The 12,347-nt window shown below is 39.9% G+C and overlaps 1 long non-coding RNA gene across 2 annotated transcripts in view; it reads right to left on the bottom strand.

Annotated features, from left to right (window-relative positions):
* The window catches only part of LOC129655908 (uncharacterized), an 84,544-nt gene that overhangs the window by 52,281 nt on the left and 19,916 nt on the right, over window positions 1-12,347 (bottom strand). Inside the window, exon 3 of one of the 2 annotated variants that reach the window (XR_008716133.1) lies at window positions 270-493. The exons of the other annotated variant lie outside the window; for it this stretch is intronic. This is a non-coding gene — a long non-coding RNA (uncharacterized LOC129655908). The remainder of the gene's footprint in view (window positions 1-269; window positions 494-12,347) is intronic. 2 annotated transcript variants of the gene reach the window in all.

Below are 12,347 nucleotides of genomic sequence, written 5' to 3'. Positions count from 1 at the left end.
TTGCAAATTTACTTTTAGTCTAAAAACAAGACATAAATGATCCAAGTGACAACATTGCCTCGGGGTAAAGTTGCTGCTCAGTTTCCATAAATAACAGAACAAGTAGTAGTACCTTAGTATGTTCACTGAAAAGCATTTCCTGCAAGGAGCAGAAATGAGACCTGATAAAACATCTCATATAGCCATGCTTTAACATGTGCAGCGACCCGAGCATGACTAGAATGAGATGTTTCCCTTAGGTCCTCAAGGCAAACCTTACGAAAGCTCACCTTCTTTTCTGGTATGCACTGGTACAGAAGGTCCTCTCTGGAACTGGGGCTGTTTGGACAGGTGTCCTACCAGTGCATTATCAAAGATTTTAAGGTAATCCTGAAAGTCTCAGGTTTTCAAAGCAGAGGACTGGGTTCAAGGTCCAGCTCTAAATAAGCAAATTGTACTGAGCAATTCACTTTTCTCCAGTTTATTTGGTAAGATGAGTTGAAGGCAAGATTTCCTGTGAAAAATATATGTTAAAAAAAGACTTTATAAAGATAAAATAGAAAGTTAATTATTAGTGTTATAACTTAGTTTGTCCATTTTACTATGCTCTTTGACTTGCGTGTGTTGCAAGGAACTTCTGCAATTTGTCCTGTGAATTATAATAGTAAATCATGTAGCAGGTTAGGAGTTTTTCATTTCATCAACTTCTATAACTATTTTATCAAACCTTTTTATAAACCCTGTGAAGTTCATATTGTTAGCCCAGTTTAACAGATGAAATACTATGCAACAAAGAAATGAAAGTTGGTAACCAAACCCATGTTGCAGATATGTCCAACTGCAACTTACACTCTCCACCCCACTCTTACCACTTATATGTAACATAGTATTGGAAGTCTTATTTGAAGCAATCAGACAAGAAAAGGAAATAAAAGGAATTCAAATAGGCAATCAAACCAGTCAATCCTAAAACAAATCAACTCTGAATATTCATTGAAAAGACTGATGCTGAAGCTCCAATACTTTGGCCACCTGATGCGAATAGCTGACTCATTGGAAAAGACTCTAATGCTGAGAAAGACTGAGGACAGGAGGAGAGGGGATGGCATAGGATGAGATAGTTAGATAGCATCACTGTCTCAATGGACATGAATTTGAGCAAACCTGGGGAGATAGTCGAAGAGAGAGGACTCTGGCATGCTGCAGTCCTTGGGGTCACAAAGAATCAGATATGACTTAGTGACTGAACAACAACAATAAAATAGGAAATTAAAAGTATTTTTTTTCATTTTCATGTATGCTTTTATTTTTTTTTAATTTATTTATTTTAATTGGAGGCTAATTACTTTATAATATTGTAATGGTTTTTGCCATACATTGACATGAATCAGCCATGGTTTTACATGTATTCCCCATCCTGAAATCCCCTCCCACATCCCTCCCCATCCCATCCCTCTGGGTCATCCCACTGCAACAGCCCTGAGCCCCCTGTCTCATGCATCGAACCTGGACTGGTGATCTGTTTCACGTATGATAATACACATGTTTCAATGTTATTCTCTCAGATCATCTCACCCTCGCCCTCTCCCACAGAATCCAAAAGACTGTTCTATACATCTGTGTCTCTTTTGCTGCCTCGCATATAGGGTCATTATATCATTATCATTACCATCTTTCTAAATTCCATATATATGCATTAGTATACTGTATTGGTGTTTTTCTTTCTGGTTTACTTCACTCTGTATAATAGGCTCCAGTTTCATCCACCTCATTAGAACTGATTCAAATGTATTCTTTTTAATGGCTGAGTAATATTCCATTGTGTATATGTACCACAGCTTTCTTATCCATTCGTCTGCTGATGGACATCTAGGTTGCTTCCATGTCCTGGCTATTATAAACAGTGCTGCAATGAACATTGGGGTACACATGTCTCTTTCAATTCTGGTTTCCTCTGTGTATATGCCCAGCAGTGGGATTGCTGGGTTGTATGGTAGTTTTATTTCCAGTTTTTTAAGGAATCTCCATACTGTTCTCCATAGTGGTTGTACTAGTTTGCATTCCCACCAACAGTGTAAGAGGGTTCCTTTTTCTCTGCACCCTCTCCAGCATTTATTGTTTGTAGACTTTTTGATAGCAGCCATTCTGACCGGCGTGAGATGGTACCTCATTGTGGTTTTGATTTGCATTTCTCTGATAATGAGTGATGTTGAGCATCTTTTCATGAGTTTGTTAGCCATCTGTATGTCTTCTTCAGAGGAATGTCTGTTTAGTTCTTTGGCTCATTTTTTTTATTGGGTCATTTATTTTTCTGGAATTGAGCTGCAAGAGTTGCTTGTATATTTTTGAGATTAATTCTTTATCAGTTGCTTCATTTGCTATTATTTTCTCCCACTCTAAGACTGTCTTTTCACCTTGCTTATAGTTTCCCTTGTTGTGCAAAATATTTTAAGTTTAATTAGGTCCCGTGTGTTTACTTTTGCTTTTATTTCCATTACTCTGGGAGGTGGGTCATAGAGGATCCTGCTGTGATTTATGTTGGAGAGTGTTTTGCCTATGTTTTCCTCTAGGAGTTTCATAGTTTCTGGTCTTACATTTAGGTCTTTAATCCATTTTGAGTTTATTTTTGTATATAGTGTTAGAAAGTTTTCTAGTTTCATTCTTTTACAAGTGATTGACCAGTTTTCCCAGCACCACTTGTTAAAGAGATTGTCTTTTCAAAGTAAAACTGTCATTGTTTGCAAATGACATGATACTACACATAGAAAATCCTAAAGACACTATCAAAAACTAGTAGAATTCACCAATGAATTTGGTAAAATTGCAGGATAAAATATTAATATAGAGAAATATGTTATAATTCTATACACTAGCTGTCAGAAAGAAATTAAGAAAACAATCCCATTTAAAATCACTGCAATTAGAATAAAATATCAAAGAATAAATATAACTAAGAAGGTAAAAATAAATACTTTGATAACTATAAGTCACTGATGAAAGAAATTGAAGACCACAAAACAGAAAAATATACCATGTTCATGGGTTGGAAGCATTAATGCAATTAAGATGATCTTACCACCGTAGGCAATCTACAGATGCAATACACTTTTTATAAAAGTATCAATGACATTTTTCACAGCACTAGAAGGACTAATTCTAAAATTTGCACAGAAACACAAAAGACTGAATAGCCAAAACAATCTTAAGAAAGCACAAATCATGCTCCTTGATTTTAAACTATATCACAAATCTACAGTAATTGAAATAGTATGTGTTGGCACCAAGATAGACAAATAGATCAATGAAACAAAACAGAGATCCAAGAAATGAACCCATACTTATATGGGCAATTAGTTCATTACAGACAAAGCAAGAACAACCAATGGGGGGAAAGAGAGCCTCTTCAATAAGTGATGTTGGGAAAGATGGACAGTTACATGCAAAGAATCAAACTGGACTACTCTCTCATAACATATAAAAAAATAAATTCAAAATGGAGTAAAGGCTTAAATGTGGAACCTGAAACCATAAAATTTCTAGAAGAAAACATAGTACATTTTTTGACATTGGTCTTAGTAATCTTTTTTTTTTTTTGGATATGTCTTCTCATGCAAGAGAAACAAAGTCAAAAATAAAAAAATAAAACTAAAAGTCTTTTGCACATTAAGGGAAATTTTGACATCAGTCTTAGTAATTTTTTTTTTTTGCTCTTCTAAAGCAAAGGAAATAAAAGCAAAAAGTAAACAAATGTGGCCTAATTAAACTTAAATGCTTTACACAGCAAAGGAAACCATTAACCAAACAAAAAGAAAATCTATTGAATGGGAGAAGATATTTGCAAATTATATGATCAATAATGGTCTAATATCATGTATAAATCATATATAATATATATATATATAATACATACAAATCAACTAGAAAAACAAACAATTGGATTAAAAAATGAACAGAAGAACTGAGTAGACATTTTTCCAAAGAGGAAATGCAGATGGCCAACAGGCACAAAGAAAAGATGCTCAACATTGCTAAATCATTAAAGAGATGCAAATCAAAACCACAGTGAGATATCACCTCACATCTGCCAGAATGTTTGTCATCAAAAAGAACGCAAATAACAAATGTGAAGAAAAAGGAACCATTGTGTACCGTTGGGGGTTTCCCAGGTGGTGTTAGTGGTAAAGCACCCACCTGACAATACAGAAAATGTAAGAGACTCGGGTTCAATCACTGGGTTGGGAAGAGCCTCTGGAGGAGGGCATGGCAATCTACTCCAGTATTGCCTGGAGAATTCCATAGACAGAAGAGCCTGGTGGGTTGCAGTCCACAGGATCACACAGAGTCAGACAAAACTGAAGCAACTTAGCTTGCGTGCATGTGCACTGTTCATGGGAATGTAAATTGGTGTGGCTACTATGGAAAACAGTATGAAAATCCTCAAGAAATTAAATATAGATCTACCGTAATGATCCAGAAATTCTACAGCTGGCTATTTATAATAAAGAAAAGGAAGGCACGAATCAAAAAAATACATTCACCCCTAAGTTCATTGCCGCATTATTTACAATTGCTAAGACATGGAAGCAACCTAAGTGAGCATCAATAGAAGAATGTCAAATCTATTAACATCTATATACCCTCTCACTTACACACTGAAATATTATTCAGCCATAACAAAAAGAATGAAATCTTGCCATTTGCGAAAATGTAGATGGGTATTATGCTAAAGTGAAATCAGTCAGAAAAGGGAAAGACAAATAGTATATGATTTTACCTATGTGTAGAATCTAAAAAACAAAACAGATGAACAAACAACAAAACAGAAATAGAGTTATAGACACAGAGAGCAAACAGATGGTTGCCAAAGGGAAGGATGGTGAAGGGTAGGAGAGGAATAGGTGAAGGAGGTTGAAAGTGAAAGTGAAACCTGCTCAGTCGTGTCCAACTCTTTGCGACCTGATGGACTATACAGTCCATGGAATTCTCCAGTCCAGAATACTGGAGTGGGCAGCTGTTCCCTTCTCCAAGGGATCTTCCCAACCTAGGGATCAAACCCAGGTCTCCTGCATTGCAGGTGGATTCTTTACCAGCTGACCCATGAGGTAAGCCCAAGAATACTGAAGTGGGTAGCCTATCCCTTCTCCAGGGGGTCTTCCCAACTCAGGAATCAAACCAGGGTCTCCTGCATTGCAGGCAGATTCATTACCAGCTGAGCTACCAGGGAAGAGGCACAAATTTTCAGTTGAAAAATAAATGAGTCATGACTAGGAAATGTACAGTGTGGGGAATATAACTGTGATATCTTTTTATGGTGACATATTATAACTAGGCATTGTGGTGATCACTTTTAAGTACATAGAATTATTGAATCACTATATTGTGTAACAATATATTGTGTAATTGTATATACAGTATGCTGTGTAATCACTATATTGTGTAATTGTGTAACAAGCATTGTAGGTCAGCTATATTTCAAAAATAAACAAACAAAAAGAAAAACAGAACAACAGAAACTGTATATGGGCGCATCTTCCTGCACCCAAATTCTTTGCACTTAAGGGAATTGAAAAGCTACATCTGTTAAAGCAAAAACCACTATATATGCACAAGACCCCTGTCACTCTGCCCTTTTCAAGGGCTTCACTCCAGTCCTCCACTTTGGCTTTCATTATTAGTCTCTCCCTTTCTGTTGGATCATTCCAATCACCATGAAAACTTACTCCAGGGGAACATCTCCCCTTGAAACTCTACCTCAAATGGACTAGCAGGCCATCTATGTTCTCAGAAGATAGTTTAACCTTCTCAAACAATTATCAGCACATACCATTCCACTTCATCACTTTTGCTTCACTCTTCAACCCATTTTAATCTGGTTTCTTTCCCATCACTCCACTGACATCGCCTTTCCTTCACATTCTTAGCACTGTAGGGCCTGCAAGCTCCACTTCCAAAGACTGCTGCTGCTGCTGCTGCTAAGTCGCTTCAGTCATGTCCGACTCTGTGCGGCCCCATAGACGGCAGCCCACCAGGCTCTGCCATCCCTGGGATTCTCCAGGCAAGAACACTGGAGTGGCTTGCCATTTCCTTCTCCATTGCGTGAAAGTGGAAAGTGAAAAGTGAAAGTGAAATCGCTCAGTCGCGTCCAACTCGTAGCAACCTGCATTTCTTACCCAAGGCTCCTTTCTTGCCACTGAAGCCCAAATCGCCTCTATACAGCAAACCAGAAATGCCATCAAACTAAAGCCCTCTCCCCAATGCAGGAGCAGGACTCAATGTCAATGGGGTTTGACAATAAATAGCTCCCCTCTTGTGGAGTGACCCTCTGAAGAGTGTGTTTTACAGTGGATTCCAGAGTTTCCCCAGGCATATTAATCACATCAGCAGCCCACACTGGCAACAGGCTATCTTTTCTTCCTTGTCTCACTTCTCCAATTTCCTACCAGCACCAACTTCTTCCACTTGAAGCTTTGTCTCTGGATTCGTTTCTGAAAGAATCCAAACTAAGACAGCTTTGTTATGCTAACTTTAACACATGTTTCAGTTTCACCTCATTGACCAATTAGCAGCATGTGACACAGAGTCACCCCATCTTTCTTGAAAACTGTCTTCTTTCTGGATTTTTAGGATCCGACACTCTCCTGGTTTCCCTTTGCCTCACAGGCTGATCCTTCTCCACCCTACCTTTCATATTGGAATGTCTTAGGCTCAGATCCCCATCTCACTGGTCCCAAGTTTCTACCATTTTTTCCTCTTTTCCTTCTGACTCCCATCTTTCTAACTCTAGCCAGGCTTCTCTTCTGAATTCCAGACTAACTCTGGACATTAATTAAAAGTGAATCTTAAGTCTACACTGAGTTGAACTTTTTAGAGTTTTGCAGTACTTCAGATGCTATGTAAGCTCTTTTTAAATACATTGACTCATTTAATCCCTATGCTGCTGCTAAGTCACTTCAGTTGTGTCCGACTCTGTGCGACCCCATGGACGGCAGCCCACCGGGCTCCCCCGTCCCTGGGATTCTCCAGGCAAGAACACCGGAGTGGGCTGCCACTTCCTTCTCCAATGCAGGAAAGTGAAAAGTGAAAGTGAAGTCGTTCAGTCGTGTCAGACTCCCAGCGGCCCCATGGACTGCAGCCCACCAGGCTCCTCCGTCCATGGGATTTTCCAGGCAAGAGTACCGGAGTGGGGTGCCATTGCCTTCTCCGTTTAATCCCTATAGCAATGCTCAAAACCATCACACTTGTAAAGGTGAGAAAAACAAAGCTCAAAGAGTCTCAGAGTTTTCCTGGATTCATGCAGTGGGTGAGGGGCAGCACCAAGCTGTGAACTGAATATCTCTGACTGAAAGTTGTATGCTTAACTGCCATGCTATTCTACTTCCGTTTTCGCACCTCCTTTGTGCAATGAGCACAGAGATTTTCTAGAATAATCAGCTGCCAGAGCTGGAAGAGAATTTAGTAGTCATCTATTCCATCTCTCTCATTTTACAACTGCCTCAAAGGAGAAAACAATTTTCCTAAGATTTATTTAGATATCTGCTTGTATTTACTACAGATGGTTATTTCTAGACTTTATGTTTTGAGCTATAAATGGTGTTAAAGTTCATCCATTTTTACTTTCTTTGAGTTATATCTCCAGCCTTGGAGGCATTCTTTATGCAAATGTAGATGACACACACTTTCTAACTCCCTTGATCCTGATGGGCCTCTAGAGAGGGCAATGAGGGTCACCATGTCACTTCCTTTGAGTATTTTTTCAGATGGAGATGATGTCTGGTTGTACAGACTGGTGACTGGCATTTTAGCCACAGGAACACTGTGCTTGTAGCTCTGTTAAATATCTACCCATCCCATTAAGACTATTTATTGTGCTGTATCCAGAGCAACTAAACCCAAGACTGTGTCTGTGCCAAAGACATGAATAAAAACTGAAAAAAATTGCAGCCATCCAGATGTTCTTTGGCAATGATAAACACCCAGACATTTGGAGACATCTGGGTGACTGACTGACTTTTTCAGTTTTCATCTGGAAGATGAAGATTACGCAGACGCAGCATGATTACAAGCCGGATGATAATAAACAAATCTTTGACAATGTCCACAGGATTCCAAACATCTGGGTGCAAAACTGAAAAATCCAACGAACTATCCAAATGTTTGGCATCATTTAAACAAAACATTGGACGGCAGGAGAGGGGCAAAAGATCCCCAAATGAGGCAAGAAATCCCAAAAGCAAGCTTTGCTGACCAAAAATAGTTTATATTCACTGTAAAGGGAAAACTGAGTCAGGAATAGTATATTTCTTAATAGAACCCACATTCTACAAACCCCGTATACACTGGGGTTTCTAAACCAAGTGTGGTTTATATACATCCCATCTGGGATATATATCCCAGAATTGTGTAGTCAGGGTCTGGCCTACTCACAGAGCATAGGAATTTTAGATATCATAGCAGAACATCAAAGTCTTGTTTTTGTGTGATTTCTCAGTCTCCTTAAAAAGACAAACAGGACGTCCCTGGTGGTTCAGTGGTTAAGACTCCATGCTCCCACCACAGGGGCATGGATTCCACCCCTGGTAGGGGAGCTAAGATCCTGCATGCCCTGTGATGTGGCAAAAAAAGACAAACTAATGCACCGAGGACTTCAGAGTTTGCTAACGAAACGGGGGGAGGTGAGGCTTACCTTCCTACTACGGATAGAGAAGAAGAGGGTGATTTGGAAGATGAACCAGTTTAGGCTGCTGGTTCAGGGACACTACGGAATATGCTGAGTGAGACATGGAGGCAAGGATGTATCTCACAAAAGTGAATCTTCTTATATTCTTTCACTGATGAAGGAAAAAAACATTGTACTTACGGGTGAATTTTTTTTAAGTGTTAATATTGGGGCTGAAAGAGTTGTCATCATTAAAGGGAAATCTTTCCTTTTATGACAGAAATGGCTCTTGGATTGATTGTGTTGGCTGCAGTAGTATCAGCATCAAAAAAAAAAAAAAAAAAAAAGGGTGCCTTCATGGTGACAGTATCTTCAGAGGTCTACGTGGTTTTAAAGACTAGGATCAGAGATGGAAGTTTGGTGCCTATAGGTGAAGATGTCAGAAAGTTGCAGCATCTATAGGACCTTGCAAACTAAGTATGGACTGGAAATCAAACTTCCTCCAATTACAACCTGAGCTCATGACTTCTTTTTTTTAAATGCTCATATATTCTAGGAAGATAAGGATTTTGAGCCAAAGTAAATGTGAGGCATCCTGACACTGCTTTCCATCTGGGCCATGTTAAGGAAAATGTAATACAATTTATACCTCTAGCTGTCATACTTGTGATATTTACTATATGGTCATTTTCCTTGACATTATCTGGGAATAAACACTCTGCTAGATCATGAGGCAGAGAATGCAATTTTCAGACCAAAAAAGGAGAAAGACATTGGACGGAGAAAGAACACTCACACAAAAATGTGGAAAAGCAGAAAGACAGTCAGTAACTTCACAGACAACCCAGAGCTGAGCTTCACTTGCCAAATGGTCTTTGAGTCCTTAGCAAATTGGAAAACCATTGTCCAAAACCAAGATGCTTTTCTTAGAAAATGTCTGTCTTTTGATCAGCCACCAAAAGAGAAGGGGGAAAAAAATCCATCCCAAAGTTCCCCTTAGATTGTGTAAACAGAGAAGGTCTGTATACATTCACCAGGGCTTTTCTTCCATTGTGCTAGCATTATTTAAAACCAGATGCTAGCTCTTCCTGCCTCATTGCTGGAAGAATTGCTGTCAACATGCATTGTTTCTGAGAGAAATTTAAAGCAAGGCAGTCTCCAATTTCTCTAATTAAAACAAGTTTTTTTTTTTAAGCCATATAAAATTCTCTGAATTTCACACTTTTATTGCAAATACACATCCCTTAGGTTACAGAGAAATAACTTAAAAATAATTGAAAAACACACCAAAAATGTGTGTCTTCTAAGTAAGACCCATTTCTGCGTGACTTTGGGTAAATTACTTCAGTAATCTGAGTCTCACATTTCTCATCTATAAAGTGAATTGTTTGGAATTCTGTGATCCATAAGGTCCTACTCAGCATTGTAAGTCTTTAAAATTATTTTCTGTTGGGTGGGGAGGAGAAGTATATGGGAATTCTCTGTACTTTCTGCTCAACTCCATCAGCAGAAGAATGGATAAGGAAGTTGTGCTACATACACACAATGGAATATTCAGTTCAGTTCAGTTCAGTTCAGTCGCTCAGTCGTGTCCTACTCTTTGTGACCCCATGAATTGCAGCACGCCAGGCCTCCCTGTCCATCACCAAGAAGTTCACTCAGATTCACATCCACTGAGTCGGTGATGCCATCCAGCCATCTCATCCTCTGTCGTCCCCTTCTCCTCCTGCCCCCAATCCCTCCCAGCATCAGAGTCTTTTCCAATGAGTCAGCTCTTTGCATGAGGTGGCCAAAGTACTGGCATTTCAGCTTTAGCATCAGTCCTTCCAAAGAACACCCAGGGCTGATCTCCTTTACAATGGACTGGTTGGATCTCCTTGCATTCCAAGGGACTCTCAAGAGTCTTCTCCAACACCACAGTTCAAAAGCATCAATTCTTCGGCACTCAGCTTTCTTCACAGTCCAGCTCTCACGTCCATACATGACTGCTGGAAAAACCATAGCCTTGACTAGACGGACCTTTGTTGGCAAAGTAATGTCTCTGTTTTTGAATATGCTATCTAGGTTGGTCATAACTTTCCTTCCAAGGAGTAAGCGTCTTTTAATTTCATGGCTGCAATCACCATCTGCAGTGATTTTGGAGCCCAAAAAAACAAAGTCTGACACTGTTTCCATTGTTTACCTATCTATTTCCCATGAAGTGATGGGACCAGATGCCATGATCTTAGTTTTCTGAATGTTGAGCTTTAAGCCAACTTTTAACATACAATATTACTCGGCTATAAAATTGTTTTTCATTGAAGTATAGATGCTGTGGGCTTCCCAGGTGGCACTAGTGGTAAAGGACCCACTTGCCAATGCAGGAGACACAAGCTGCACAGGTTGAATCCCTGGGTTGGGAAGGTCCCCTGGAAGAGGAAATGGCAACCCACTCCAGTATTCTTGCTTGGAGAATCCCATAGACCGAGGAGCCTGGCGGGAGCCTACAGTCCATAGGGTCACAAAGAGTCACACAAGACTGAAGCAACTTAGCATGCACATACATGCACACAGTTGCTGTATAATTTTGTATATTACAAGTGGACAGTGTAGTGACTCACAGTTTTTAAAGGTTATACTCCATTTACTGTTATCATAAAATATTGGCTGTATTCCCTCCCCCCAAGTTTGACATTTCCTTGTAGCTTATCCTATACCCGATAGCTTGTCCCTCCTACTCCCCCATGCCTGCATTTTTCCCCTGCTCTCCTCTCCCCACTGCTAATCACTACTTTGTTCTCTCTATCTGTGAGTCTGCCTCTTTCTTGTTATAGTCACTAGATTTTTTTGTGGGCTTCCCTGGTGTCTCAGTCGGTAAAGAATCAGCCTGCAATGTGGGAGACCTAGGTTTGATCTCTGGGTCGGGAAGATCCCCTGGAGAAGGGCATGGCACCCCTCGAGTGTTCTTGTCTGAAGAATCCCCAAGGACAGGCAGGGTGCTGTCCATGGGGTCACAAAGAGTAGGACACAACTGAGTGACTAAGCATAGCACACAGTTTTTTGTATTTTTAGATTCCACCTATAAATAAGATCATACAATATGTGTCTCTCCAAGTCCATCTATGTTGCTGCAAATGGAAAAGTTTTGTTCTTTTTTAGGGCTGAGTAGTAGTCCACCAGAGAAGGCAATGGCCCCCCACTCCAATACTTTTGCCTGGAAAATCCCATGGATGGAGGAGCCTGGTAGACTTCAGTTCATGGGGTCACAAAGAGTTGGACACGACTGAGCAACTTCACTTTCACTTTTCACTTTCATGCATTGGAGAAGGAAATGGCAACCCACTCCAGTGTTCTTGCCTGGAGAATCCCAGGGACGGGGGAGCCTGGTGGGCTGCCGTCTCTGGGGTCGCACAGAGTCTGACACGACTGAAGTGACTTAGCAGCAGCAGCAGTAGTCCCTTGTCTATATGTACCACATCTTCTCTAACTAGTCATTTGTTGGCGGACACTTAGTTTGCTTCTTGCCAATTGTGAAATGATGCTGTGCTCAACTTTTCTGTAAATCTAAAACTGGTTGAAAAAATAAAGTCTTAAAAAAAGTCATAAGCCCAGTCTAAATAAGCAAACTCAAATTGAGGAACATTCTACAAAATATCTAAGCAATACTCTTAAAAAATGTGAAGGCCATTAAAACCACGCAATGAGTGAGAACTTGTCATACCTTGGAGAGGCT

Source organism: Bubalus kerabau, chromosome 6 (genome assembly GCF_029407905.1).
Source record: "Bubalus kerabau isolate K-KA32 ecotype Philippines breed swamp buffalo chromosome 6, PCC_UOA_SB_1v2, whole genome shotgun sequence".
NCBI classification, from domain to species: Eukaryota; Metazoa; Chordata; class Mammalia; order Artiodactyla; family Bovidae; genus Bubalus; species Bubalus kerabau.
Note: the sequence above shows the minus strand (reverse complement) of the source record. Positions and strands in the feature narration are given on the sequence as shown.